Source organism: Pinus tabuliformis, chromosome 7 (genome assembly GCF_031772625.1).
Source record: "Pinus tabuliformis cultivar Carrire ecotype Pingquan chromosome 7, CPIR1, whole genome shotgun sequence".
In the NCBI taxonomy this organism is placed as follows: domain Eukaryota; kingdom Viridiplantae; phylum Streptophyta; class Pinopsida; order Pinales; family Pinaceae; genus Pinus; species Pinus tabuliformis.
In genome coordinates, this window is record NC_142293.1 from 505,297,667 (window position 1) to 505,313,271 (window position 15,605).

Genomic DNA, 15,605 nt, shown 5'->3' on the forward strand with positions numbered 1-15,605 from the left:
TTTCGACCCAATCACCCTCAATGAGGGGGATTCGCACGATATCAGCGAAATAGTGAGGGATGTCACTGCGAGCTACAACAGAGGTATGAAGAGGGAAAAGTGACCGCGTAGATGGTTTCCCTTACACAAAGGCTTGCATGGATGCAACAGACAAAGGCACTCAAGGAATAGGTGGATGCCTCTCAGCACAAAGAAGCGGTCTTAAAAGCGTGCCTACAACCATGGATCGACGTGGCTTATGCAATTACAACCTCCATTGAAGCAAAGCTCACGCAACTGCAAGCAACTCAATAGAGGATTCAGGGCAGCAGTTCAGCAGCAACAGTCACCGCGTAGTGTGTGGAAGAAGTCCAACAGGTCACTGCTTAGTGCGCTGCCGAAGTTGCAGGGATCCAAACAGAGTTGGGAGGTCTTCACGCTAAGATCTCCGCACCTGCAGAGTGACTCGAGGGCAAGTCACGATGCTTTTTTTGGGGGCCTGTTGGGCACGGGATCCCCCAAGGGTAGTTTTGGGGCTAACAACCCATATTTTGGTCCAATTTTGTAATACAAATGTAAAGGCTCCGCATATTGTGGGCGCGGAGGGCGTAGATGTTAAAGAGTCATAGGGTTGTCTGCCCTTATTTTTATAATGTAATGTCAGCTGTAGAAGATCTACCCATGGTCTGCAAACCATGGGATTGTATAAATAGAGCTAAGCTCTAAGTAGTTAGAGGAATGTATAAGGAAGAATCGATGATGTATGAGAGATAGCTCTGAAGTGTAAGTCTAAGTTTTGGGTCGTAGCGTAGGTAGAGGCTCTGCAGCTAAGTGCGCAGAGGCCTAGAAGTCCACAGCTGAGTGCGTGGATCCCTGAAGTTGAGTGCGCAGGGAGAGTCGAGTCTGTAATCATATGGAAGTATAATAAAGAGAAGCATTCTATCATTTCTGCATCTTTATTTCCTGTTTATGCATTTGTTATATTGGGTATGAATTTCGCTTCTAAATTCTTATATGATGCGCGAATGTGTATAACTATATTGGATAAGTGAACACAAGTAAGAACATCTGTTTACGCAAAGCTAACTAAGATATAATAATAAGATAAGTAAAATAATTAGCCCAGTTTGGGAGATACCATAGATCGTTTCTCTAGCAGCGTGAAAGGGCTTCAACCCCTGGCTAGGGCTGCACGAAAGCCGATTGTAACATTTCGCAAAGGTACTAAAGGAGAGAACAAAGAACTAAGAAACTTGCATGAACGCAGGAATAATTGGAATAAACCAACATCATACCATCTCAAGGGTGTGGAAACTTGGTTCCAACACCCCCCCAATACTGCTTCGGGTGAGACTTTAGTCTGCGCTCTGTGGGTTGATGCCGAAAGGGCCAGTAGTGTAGGGATTTCTTTGTCTAACTAATGCTAAACCTAGGTCAGGCCCCCTCAAGCCAACAAATGGCTTTTCTCTCATAAGAAAATTGTCACTTGGGAAATTTTTACGGAAGAAATGATAGCACATTATGAGGATACAAAAAGCAACACTTTTTTTAGCCAATTGATAAACCTCAAACAAAAGGGTTTAATGATGGAGCACATTGAGGACTTCCAAAAATTGAATATAAGGGTAAAAGATATTCCAAAGGAGCATAGGATTGATGTGTTCATAGGGAATTTAAAGGATAACATCCATCATGAGGTTCACCTTTGGGAACCTGACTCATTGGAGAAGGCATTCAGGTTGGAAAGAAAAATGGAAAGAAAAATTATGGCAACAAGGAAGCCTACCACTCACAACTATGAGGATGGAAGTGTTGTTTCCCCTAGCCTTCCACAACCTACAAGGTTGACAGCCCAACAATTGGAAGAAAAAAGAGAAAAAGGGCTTTGTTAGAGTTGTGATAGCAAATACACTAAAGGCCATAAGTGTGCTGAGAATAAATTATTTCACATAGATTATGAAGAGGAGGATGAAAAGGAACAAGAAACTTCAAAAGAAGAGGATATACACTAGGAAAAAACCCTAGAGAAAGAAGAAATGAATCCAACCATATCTTCTAATGCATTGGCCGGTATTACCACTCCTCAAACTATCAAGATAGAAGGACATATCAAGAAGAAAAAGGTAATATTGTTGATTGATTTGGGGTAGTACCCATAATTTTATTCATTGTAAGATAGCCAAGGAATTGAATTGCTTCCTATATCTAGCACCTGAGTGTCAAGTGATGGTTGCAAGTGGAGGAACAATAAATTTCTCTAGAAAGTTCCATAATATCAAGCTATCCATGGGAGAATATGTATTGAATAGACCAATGCTTTCCATTCCAATAAGTGGTGTTGATGTTGTACTAGGAGTCCAATGGCTACAATCCTTGGGTACAATAACTTTTAATTTTCAAGAACTTTTCATGAAATTTTCTTCGAAAGGAAGGGAAGTTGAATTAAGAGGTATCACAGGGAAACCAGGAAAGATAATTAGCTGTAATGGAATGACAAAGCTTCTAAAGAGATAACAACAAGGGTTAATTGCAAAATTATGTTCGTTAGAGGTTCCCACATCAAAATCATCTATTTCTCCATATCTCCAAAATGTCTTGGACAATCATTCCAAGGTATTTGAGACTCCCAAAGGTCTCCCACCTATTCGTGATCATGATCATGCTATTCGTTGGATTCCAGGAATTATTCCTCCAAACATCAGGCCTTATAGATATCCCTATGCCCAACAGAGTGAAATTGAACATATGGTTTCAGAAATGTTACAGGCTCGTATAATTTAACCTAGTCAAAGTGCTTTCTCTGCTCCAGTAGTATTAGTGCACAAGAAGGATGGATCATGGCACATGTGTTCGGATTATAGGGAGCTCAACAAGCTCACTATTAAAGATAAATTTCCCATTCCTGTCATTGATGAACTATTGGATGAATTTCATGGATCAATTTACTTCACCAAGTTGGATCTTCTTTCACAATATCATCAAATTAGAATGAAGACTGAAGACATTCTAAAAACAACATTTAGAACTCATGATGGTCATTATAAATTTTCAGTCATGCGTTTTGGTCTTACCAATTCATCTACTACATTTCAAGGTTTGATGAATTCCATTTCCAAACCCTTCCTTAGAATATTTGTGTTAGTATTTTTTGATGATATACTAATCTATATAAAGTCTTGGAAGGATCATGTTCAACATGTTGACAGGGTGCTCAAACTATTGGAGGAGAAACAATTATATGCAAAAAGCTCCAAATGTTTCTTTGGAGTACAAGAGCTGGAATATATGGGTCATATTATATCTCATGAAATTGTTAAGGTAGACCCTAGCAAAATTAAAGCCATTAAGGAATGGAAATCCCCACATCCATAAAGCATCTACGAGGATTTCTCAGGTTGACAGGGTATTATCGCAATTTTGTTAAGAATTATGGGAGAATAGAAGCACCTATAACAACATTATTGAAGAAAGATGAATTTTTATGGACTCCAGAAGCAACAAAGGCCTTTGAACATATTAAAGGGGAAATGTGCCAAGCACCGGTCTTAGCTACACTGGACTTCACAGAAACCTTTATTTTGGAATGCGATGCCTTAGGAAATGGAGTTGGTGTTGTTTTAATGCAAGAAGAAAGATCCATTGCTTTCAAAAGTCATCCAATCAAAGAAAAGTGTTTACACAAAGCTATTTATGAGAAGGAAATGTTGGAAATACTACATGCACTTAAGAAATGGTGACCCTACCTAATGGGAAGACATTTCAAGGTAAAACGGATCATGATAGTCTTAAATACTTTTTAGAACAAATATTATCTTCAGAAGAGAAGAAAAAATGTGCCACAAAGATGTTGGGTTATGACTTTGAAATCATATACAAAAAAAGGGAAGCAAACTGTTGTGGTAGATGCACTCTCAAGAAAGGATGAGTATGTGGAAGCATTGATTTGTGCCATTTCTATTATCCAACCAAATTGGATAAACAAAGCAAGGGATGAATGGAAGAATGATGAAGAAGTGTGGGCACTCATTCAAAAATTACAACAAGATCCCAATACATCAGATACATTTAGCTGGAAAAATGATTCATTATGGTACAAAGATCACTTATACCTATGTCAGAATTCACATCTCAAACAAAACATTCTTATGGAATTGCACGCCTCTCCCTTAGAAGGGCACTCGAGATTTTTAAAAACTTACCACAGGGTTAAGAAGGAGTTTTTTTGGGATGGACTTAAATCTGATATTCAAATGTTTATGGTGGAATGTTTGGTTTGCCAAAAAATAAAGTTGAAACAATTAAGACCTCGGGTCTATTACAACCTTTATCCATTCCAAGTCAACATTGGGAGGAGGTTTCAATGGATTTCATCATAGGTTTAACCAAGTCTGAAGGAAAGAGTGTCATCATGGTGGTAGTTGATTGACTTACCAAGTATGCACACTTTTGTGCATTATCTCATCCATTTAAAGCTAGTACAATTTCTAATGCATTTATGGAAACAATTAAAAAGATGCCTAGAAACCCAAAGATTATTGTAAGTGACAGAGATCCCATTTTCACTGGAAATTCTTGGACAAAATTATTTTCCTATCTTGGTACTCAGTTAGCTCATAGCTCATCTGATTATCCTCAATATGATGGGAAAACTGAGATAGTAAACAAATGTTTGGAATGATATCTTCATTTCTTTGTATCTGATAAACAGACACAATGGGTCAAATGGTTGCATTTGGCTGAATGGTGGTATAACACTTCCTTCCATACTGCAGCAAAAATGACCCCATTTATAGCACTTTATGGATATCACCCACTGTCCATCACATCATATTTAGGAGAAAATTCTAAGGTTCAAGCAATGGAAGATCACATCGAGCATCAACAACAAGTTCTCCAACTCTTAAAGGATAGCCTAACTTTGGCACATAATAGAAAGAAACAACAGGTAGATCAACATAGCAGCTAAAGAAGTTTTGATATAGGTGACTGGGTATTTCTACGGCTACAACCATATAAACAAATGTCCCTCAAGCAAGATAAGAAGGATAGTAAATTATCACCAAAGTATTATGGTCTGTACAAGGTGTTGCAAAAGATTGGTACTATGGCATACAAATTGAAGCTTCCTGTAGCTTCCCAAGTGCACCCAGTTTTCCATGTTTCATGCTTAAAGAAGGTTATTGGTGACAAGCTCCCAGTTCAAAAAATATTTCCAGAACTTGACGAGGAAGGAAAAAATCATTTTGGAACTTGAAGCAATCACAGAAACAAGAAATTGACAGCTGCAAAATCGATCAATTTCGGAGTATCTTGTAAAGTGGAAGAACATACCCACTGAAGATTCCACTTGGGAGGATGAGAATTTTATACAAAAGCATCCAGAACTACTCAAGCATTGAGGACAACAATTTTTTGAAGGAGAGGGGCATGTTAAGTCCCTATAATACTAGTGATTCCCCCATTAATATTGTCATTATAGCCCTTATTGTTATTGTTGTGCCCCTATTGTCACCATATTGTTATTATTGTGCCCCATAGTAGCCCACTATTTTATTGTTGTGTCAGCATTGATTATATTGTGACCCCTTAGAAAGGATGTTTTGTCATTTGTATCATCCAATAATTGTTCATTTGTGTAATGTAAAGGAGGTTGCCGCCTCAAAGAGGCTGAATTATAAGGTGTTGATCTTTCTTTTATATCTATTTGTGAGCTAGTTTCATAACAGATACCTAATCAACAAAGCTCCTCAACACTAACTCCTAAAGAAAAAATCACCATATGTATCCGACAACATGATCATGAAGAGCATCATCATAGAAATGCCTCTAAGCTAATGCAACACACCATCATCCAACTCATCATGGCATAGGAACATCTAGACCTCAAGCTAGTCCATGCTAGTAGACATGCCAAGGACCATCCATCACATCTCCGAGCTAGTCCAGGCTAGTAGAAATGACAAGGACCATCTACACATCATCTGCAGCCACACATACACATGCATATCCAACTGACCTGCAACCAAAGCAACCAGGTTGACATCAATGAAAATCAACCACACATCTACAACACCACAACACACATCAATGCCAACATTTCTAACCAAAACATATTTTCTAAGTTTTTGGAAATGAAGAAAAGAATGAGGCTTTGAAGGTAGTAACTAATACCGAGTTCTAGAAGCAAACTTATTAGAGTAAAAATAGGTTTCTTTCAGCTCTTGACATTGAGAAAGATGAATTTAAGTTAACGTTTCTTGAACCTAAAGTTTTTGCTCCTAGAGCTATTGGATATTAAGACTTATTTTTTATCATTCAATACTAAATAGATCCATCCTATAGATTAGATTGATCTGCATAGAAAAATTGGTGAGATGATCTATTCCTGTCTCACTAGTTCTGCTTCATATGTATCAAAATTGCAGAATTCTTTGAATAATACTATTGCAGAACTTGAAATGGAAAAGAATTATTGCCTAGTCAAGGATGTTAGGATCAAACCATTGGAAGACCTTATAATTAAATTAGGTTTGGATCCCAAAAAAGTGGATGCAACTCAAGCGATTGTTAAGAAGAAAAATGAAGATATTCAAGAACTTAGAAGACAGTTGAAGTTGCCCACAATAAAGCCTCCCCAAAGACAAGAAATTGCGGAATTAGAGAAGGAGAATGAAACTATATTACCCTATCTAATTGAACAAAACATGTAGATTCATAAAATGAAAGAAAGGACAGAAGACTTGTTAAAAGAGAAGGCCTAAACTAACAGTGTAGTAATTCCAACAACAGAAACAGGTTCCACAAAAATATATTTCACAAAAATTCTATCACATGCATTATCTTCTCTTAAACTAAAGGATGTTGAGATTGGCAGATTGAAAGAAAAATTGGACAGAGCCAAGATGAACAAAAATGAATCAGAAAATTCCTTAGTTGAGGAAATAAAGAAAAATGCAAATTTGCAAAAGCAATTATAATAGTATTTGAGCATTTCTAACAATATTCAATGTTTATCATAGGCCAAAGAACAAATTTGGATAGAAATTATGTCATATGTGTATGATATTTGGCAGTCTATGGAGATTATTGTAGAACAGGAGGAGTTGATTGAAAGAGCCAAAGAAGCTATTAATGACATCAAAATACAAGTCAGATAATAAAAGCTCCAAAGACAAGGTCCAAAGAAGAAATTGAAGACTTAGGAACTATAGACAAAACATAATTAGTTGTTTAGACTAGAAAAGTTATCATGAAGAAAACTCTGATGTTGAAGACAAAGGAAAAGTGTGAAAATCTTCTAGTGCAAATCAATAAATTCTACAGAAATTTTTCTATTCTGCAAGAGATAGGTATTTTATCATTTAAGAATTCATATGGCCAGATGGTAACGAAAGACCAATATGAAAGATTGTTGAAGAAAGAGGCAGGGGACATGACAAAGTTTGTTGGAATCAAGGGAGAGATTAGCTGTTAGAATCTACTTCAAATATTAGATGATCACCTTTTCATCTACTACAAAATCAAATACTTTTCATAGTAAAACATTCTTATGAGAAGTATATTGATGCAAGTGAATCATACAGACAAATGATGGAAATTAGTTACCCAACAGATGAAGAATGGGAGTAGTTGGTCAAATTTTTTCAATAAATTCAACGTCAATGCAACATATTAGCAACAGATCACAACTATTAAGCATTTCGAGCAACAAGAACATAGCAGTTTCAAATACATTGAACCTGAATGTAGAAATCAAGTGCACCTATAGACATTTTTTGAGAAGTTTTCTATTTTTAGTTAAGAGCAGTGTTGCAAACATCTCAATAACATCTTGATTTTATCTCGAAATCACGATTTTTTTCCCTAGCCAATGTTTGCCGATTTTTACTAATATTTTGAAGATATCTTGATTTTGCTAATGTTTGCCAAATTTTACCTATATTTTCCCAATTTTTATGATTTTTTGGTTTTCTGGACTCTTGTCGATTTATCTCGATGCTGATATTCACAACATTGGTTAAAAGTTGTTTAAACATTATCGAAAGCTTTGGATAAAGAAAACTTTGAATGTAAATATTTTAAGAGATAGGATATTTTGTAAAACACTCTATATATACCTTATTTTTGAATAAGAAAGGGTTGATACCCAGAGCAATTTTTTGTGATATTGTTGTAATACTTTCAATTTAGATACAATCAAAGGCTTCTATGTTGTACTTGGATATATTTGTGTTGACTATAGAGGTTCATATATATGTCTATGCTATTATTAGATGATGAAATGTTCAGGGAGAATGTTTAGCCTTATAAATTTCATTAAATTCCTCTTTAAATTCCTCTCAATTCCTCACAGATGCTTTGGATAAGTTATTTAACCGATGACTGTCTACAAAGATATAACATGGGGGGTAAAAAAAACAAATTAGAAACACAAACCTAGGTAGCAATGGATTGAGAAGCAGAAGTTGTAACAACATATGTTTTAATAACAGATGTTGTAACAATAGATAACTTAACAAAATGTCAATGTTAAATCTATTGAAAATGTTGTAACAACTGATGTTGTACACTCATTACTGTTGAAAATGTTGAAACTGCTGTAAAAGTCGATGCTATAACAACTACTACTATTGAAACTAATAAAACAGTGACTATTATAGTAGATGTTGTAACAAAAAATGTTGTAACAATTGAGGGGGTAGAAAGCCGTTTCATCTTGCTTGTCAAAGATTAAAAGTGGGCAGCCAAAGAGGTGTTTCTGCCACTCAACACTACATTAGCACTTGGGGGATCAAGAAAACAAATTAAGAAGCACAAACGTAGGTAACAATAGATTTAGAAGTAAACGTTGCAACAACAGATGCCATAACAGATGTTGTAATGTTGGATGTTGTAACAACAAGCCATTTCATCTTGGTTATCAAAGTTTGAAAGTGGGAAGCTAGAAGAGGTGTTTCTTAGTAACTTTGCATTTTTATTATTCTTCTTCTGAGACCTATGTAATAAAACTGTTGGTTTCTTTCATTAACTGATTTATCAATGTTGTGTGAATAAGTGAAATACCTGTGACTTCATTTCAGTCTCTGCATCTTATTTTCTTTCATTTCATGCTCTCTATCGTACATCTAATGCTTAGGATTTTGTTTATCCCTATGCTTTAAACATCAAATTTCTTTATGTTCTTCTCTTCGTAGCACACCATCAATTTTAATGGCTATAATCACAGATAAGTAATTTGATCAATTTGAGGGTTTGATCAAACCACACCAAATGAGTTTTCCTCTTTGGGAGAGGACTTAATACAATGGAAAAGAAGACGCAGTGCAAATGCAAGTCTATACTAAAATGCAAGAAAAATCAAATAATCCTATCTCAAATTGGAATAGGATAACCTTTTTCCAATCAAAGAACAATTGAATTAGAAAGGGGAAGGATTGTTAAAATGACTGATTGAACCCAGAGTTAATGTTCAATTGCAAATTCCAAAATAGTTTGAAACCTACAGCTCATTAAAGCAACTATGAAGGTGTGTCTACTTTAATAAATAGCTATTAAAGCAGTTCCACTTACAAGCCTGGATTCACTTAAGTAGAATTCATCATATAATTTGCATCAGTTAAAAGAAAAAGTTCATTTTAATTAATGTAAATAAAAGCAAAATAAATGTACAAATGAACAATAAAAACTTATTATTCATTACATCTTACTTTAATGAATTAAATTTGATTTCAATTTCCTTCATCCCTGCTCAGATATCTTTAACAAAGGTGCCATAGCATAATGTAAATGATACAACAAAAGTGCATAATATCATAGAAACAAAACACTACTCATACACTGGAATTAAAATCATTAAAAGAGACATTGGCAACAATATATTAATTCACTAACTATAACAATAGTGAGCTGGACAGAAAAAATATTACAACATTACCAAAGTTTCATTATAAATACGCAGTCCTTGAGAAGTTTAAGCTCTTCGAGAAAAACAATAGCTTACAAAAATGATGAATAGATAGATATTCTTTCAGAGCCAAAACGCTTTATCTCCCTTCAATCAATTCCACTCTACACTGCAATAGTGCAAATGCAAAAGGAAATAATTGTATAGATTCCCCTGCTGTGTGGATCGCGAGCCCCCATTATGAATTCAAAAACCCTCCTTAAATGATTCTCCAAACACCCTCCCTGCATTGGTGATTTCGCGCCTTCTCCATTCAACTTTCGAGCTTTTCAAAATTGTGCAACAGACAGTAAAAATGTCAATTTGTTCCTTCTGTTCGAAATTAACGGGTGCTTACAAGCGCAAAGCACTCTGATGCAAACTCCTGGCATGGACAGCTGGTAATCAATTCGTTTCACTTACAATCCAACTGCTGGATTCTTTGTCAGGTCGACCCCCGAATGGCTTATTTTCTTCCGGTTTCTCGAAACAGTTTCGTCCTAATCCATTGGTTTTATATACACGTCCTCGATTGTTCTCCTCACTGCAATGAAACTCAAATGTAACAGGTGTTTCAATCGTTTCTCACAAAAGTTTTTTCCGCAGAATATAAATTTTGACACCCGTGATAATTTTCCTGTATGCATGATGTATAACAACGAAATGACATCTAAGAGTTTCATTGTTTTCTTGAAAGGAAAGATCAGACGCCTTGGTCGTGTGGTTGATGGTGTATGTTGTGTAATGTCTGGACTTGGGCATGTGTTATGTGCTTGGATAGTGTCATATAATATACAAAACATATAACAATGATATTTACACTATTTTATTATTATATGGTTATACTAATAGCTTTAGGAATTAAAAGTTTTATTGTTATAATGTGTCATTATTATTATATATTATACACTTACAATATAGTTACATATATTACGATTTGTTTATATACAATTTTGAGTTATAATTAAAATTATAAGATTTGCAATGTATCTCTATTAATTTCAATGTAAATGCTTTGTGTTTTTCTATATAGATTATAATTATTTTAGTTCTAAAAATGCGTAATTTTATTAATATGTTGAAATTTAATATACAATATGTTAATTACATTATTATATACATAATTATATTAATGTAATTTATTTGAAAAATATTATTATTTATAATTTATTTAATTTTATGTCATTTAATATATGTGCAATGTATATTAGGATAGTTAAATAAATAAATAAATAATGATTCACCATTTTACCAATGTAGGTGTTAAGTTAGATGGATGAGAAAAACGATCAAGTTGACCAAATATAAAATGCAAGGTGATGTGAGTCCCAAGATAACATGTGAAGTTATGTGCTTAATGCAAGCTGATGTGGCAATCAAAGGTGCCACGTTGTCTTCATGTGACTACTAAGAGAGTGTCGTCATGACGTGAAAGATAGTGCTAGGACTCCATATTGTCCCTTTTTGTTTACACATTTTGTTATCTTCCATCCTCTTTCAAACTATAATTAAAGCCCATGTTATTACTTTGATCTATTTTCCAAGGTATATAACATGTCTTCTCATTACTATATGTTTGATTTATTTTACATGTAATTTTACATTTCCTTCATGGTTAATCACTGATCGGATAGTTGCTGAAACAGTTTTGAAGACTGCAGATATTATTGCGGACTACGTTGCTGAAACAATTTTGTCATTTTGGACTACGTTGCTGAAACAATTTTGATTACGTTGCTGAAACAGTTAAGAACAATGCGCAAATCACGTTGCTGAAACAGCCGTGATTTGCATTTTTAGATCTAGCAGCAACAGAAGAGGATCATCGAAGGAGCTGTTACATGGGCCATAACAACTGTATTCCAAAGTCAGGCATTGTCATAACCATTGTAACAGTATTTTGTTAATGGAAGACTCGGTTATCCTATTTTAGCATTTCAGGTCAAAATAGGATTGACAATGTAATTAATTGTAATTGATGTCTCCTCTTTAAAAAGAGGAGACATCAACATTAGAAGGATAGAGAGATCACGGGAAGGTCTAGCTGGGAGCAAGGAACTTTAATCTTTTGTAATATGATACTTTGACAGATGAATAAAAGACTGTTCTGAGCATTTTCTCTTAAGTTCCATTGCTTGGGGAATCTTGTGAGAAGGACAAGGCCCACCTTCATCAAAAGATTCACCCCTTAAATTCTGTAGTGTGTAAAGTATTATTTTTACATTTATGTCTTGTTAAATTCCTGGTTGCTGAATTGGCTTATGCGTTATTGAAACTTTGTATTTGCTGCTGAAACTCTGTTTCTGCTCAGTTATTGCATTGTTTCCATAATTTCGTTCATAGGTAATCAGTGATTATTTTGATTGGTTTCCTAGAGTGAGTTTGTGAAGCATAGTAATCAGAAACAGGTGCTGAAGATTCCTGCTTGGGGAATAGGGTCATGTTCTCTGTTAGAGCACAACTAGTCTTTTCCTTTGCAGATTGATTTCCTTTCTAGATTATTCTTTTTAACGTAATCCAAGATTCCTTTGATCATTGTCTGCAATAGAGAGATTACTTTTGTTGTAATTCAAAGTAGAATTTTAGTTGTTTAAAGCAAGGTGTGATTAGAATAAATTATACTGCAACTTTTTACTGCTTTTGGAATTGAGCATATATAGTGTGTAATTGCCTTTGAAATAAACAGACTTCCCTGGGTTGACAATTTATGTAGCACTGGTTGTTTAGATTAATAAGCAATTAAAGTGACCAACATTTTGGCACCGTTGCCGGGGAAGGCAATTGTAGATTTCAAAAGCATTAATGTTTTTCTTTTAGATATGTAGAATGCATGAGAGGACGCAAGAAAAATAACCATACAGGTGGCAAGGGCAAAGGAGGAGGAAGAAAGACCTTTATTGACGATATCATATCAAAGGCTGAAACTTCTCAGAGGCTAAGCTCTCGGAAGCCCAAGCCTCAGCTCTCCCTCCAAACAAACTACGAAACAGAGGAAGTTGTGGGCCCTGAAAAAGTTGAGGAAACAGTAGAAGAAATTGAAGAACCAATAGAGGATTTTAAGGAACTGGTTGAAGACATTGAGGAACCAATTGAAGACATTGAGGAGCCAATTGAAGACATTGAGGAGCCAACAGAAAACATTGAAGACAGAGCAAGTGCAGCAGGAGAACAACCAATGGAAGAGAATAATGAAGGATTCTATGGTGGAAGACAGGTAGAACTTGAAGGAAGAGGTGAGAAATCTCTCTCTACCTTGGGATTTCCTATTGGTGATTTTCCCAGAGGAGCAACTCCTACGAAGAATATCCCACTTTCGGCCTTACTTAACTTCCATGGTTATCTTCTAAAGATCCCGATGAGTTTCTTTTTTAGTTCAATATATTATGCAAAAGCTATGATTATGTTACTAATGCTAAAAAATTGAAGCTGTTTCCAGCAACACTAAAAGGAAATGCATTAAGATGGTTCATGAGTCTGGGAGGCCATGTAATCACAACATGGGAACAGATGAAACAGAAGTTTCTGCTCAAATATTAGGACTACTGCCGGACGAGAGAAAAGAGGGAAGAATTATTTAAGATGGTGCAAAAGGAGGACGATAATCTGGAGGACTTTGTGGAAAGGCTGCAATATAACATGCAAAGATCCAATCACGTCGATGTAAGTAAAGATATTCTTAAAACAATATTATTGAAAGGGGTGAGGGATGATTGTCTAGACATGTTAAACATGCTTGGTAAAGGGGACATATCTAAGGAATCATATGATGAAATTGTTAACCTCTACAAAAGATGTTCAAGAGGAGCTGCAAGGAATAGATCAAACAGCAAGGATAATACATATTCAAGAGTTCAGAAATCAGCCAGTGGAGGAGCAACAAGAGCTGAAATAGGTAATTTACTTGAGGAATTTAAAACTAAAATGTTAAGTTCTTTTGCTTCACAGATTGACACCTTGCAGGCTAAGAAGAAACAAGCAGAAGCAGAAGCTGCTTTGGCCATCTTTTGTTCTAAATGCAGAGAAAAACATCCACTAAGGGAATGCCCGTTGGACAAAGTGACAATTTGTACCATTTGTGAGAGGGATCATGAAACACAACAATGCCCTTCTTTACCAGGAATAAAAGCAACATTGCAATCAACTGAAGAAGAAGCTGAAGTAGTTTATCTGTTGACACAACGAAGGTAATGGAAACCACGAGGAAAAGGTATGAACTCTAATATGCCATTTTCTAATTGTTGGAACAATTACCCTTCTTTTAATCAAGCAAATTACCCTCCCTTTAACAAGATGCAATACCTGCCCTTCAATCAAATGAGTTACCCACCCATGCAACAACCAAACCCTCCCTTTGTAGATCCAGCAATGTGGAATTCTTGGCCCCCACAACAGCAATCTTATTTTAATCAATGGAATCCAAACTGGAGGGGTCAACAACTCCCATTTCCAAAACAATTTACTTAGTTTCATCAACCACTCCTGCCATCAGGCGCTCCAACTAATAATCAAACAATCAGACCCCAGGTACCGGTACAACTGGACCCTAACCCCAACAATAAAGCCGTGCAAGTTATTGATATTCAAAACTAGCCTATGTAGTGCAATGATATCCAGTTACGATATGGGAAAATAGTTGAACCTATTATTGATGACATGAACTCTTCTGATTCTGATAAAGAAGAGACTGAGAAAAATAATTCTCGTAAGGAGGAACAACCACCCTCTAACAAGGGTGCCAAAACAGCGGAGCCACCATTCCCTGAACATTTAGCTTTGACTAAAACACCTGAGCCACATGCTTTTAACCTTCTAGGGGAATTACAGAATCTTTATGTTAAAATTCCACTTTTACAAGCATTAAGAGATGTACCAATCTATGCCAAAACTATGAGAGATATTTGTATCAAGAAACTTGGTAGGAAAGCTAAAGATCCCCTTACAGTTCATGTTATGGGTGATCTATCAGCCTTAATGACCGAAAAAGCTCCCCCTATTAAATATGGTGACCCCGGACATCCTACTGTTACAGTTCAGATTGGAAAAACTATCATCTCACGAGTTCTGGTAGATTTAGGTGCTGCTATAAATATTATGACTCTGGAAACTTCATAACTGTTATAGCTGAAGAATGTGATCAGAGAGACACCAACCATTCTAGAATTAGCTGACCATTCTACAATCAAATCGGAAGGAGTCATTGAAGACCTAATCATTTTAGTTGAGTCCTGGAATTACCCAGCTGACTTTGTGGTATTACGGACCAAAACAAAGTTGGGGGGAGACCCTCTAATTTTGGGAAGGCCCTGGTTAGCCACAACTGATGCCTTTATCAGCTGTAGATCTGGTTCAATGACAATTTCTAATCAGTGTGAAACCAAGCAGCTTACCCTCTACCCTCATGCCACACCTATGATTAATAATGATAATTCTGTATGGTTGGACTATGATGATGATGCTACTCAACCTATTTTGACTATTGGACAAGCTTTAAGTCTTAAAGATACCACTAAGGATGAAGTAATTAATAATTTTATTTGTGAACCTTCCTCAGTCACTACTGAAACACACAACCAGTTGACTGCAATCTTGAAATCTGATACCCAGGAAAAGCTTAAATCAGAAGATCTACCTCAAACATCAACCACCATCTCCTCTAAAAGCATAACAGTAGAAATCGAACCTG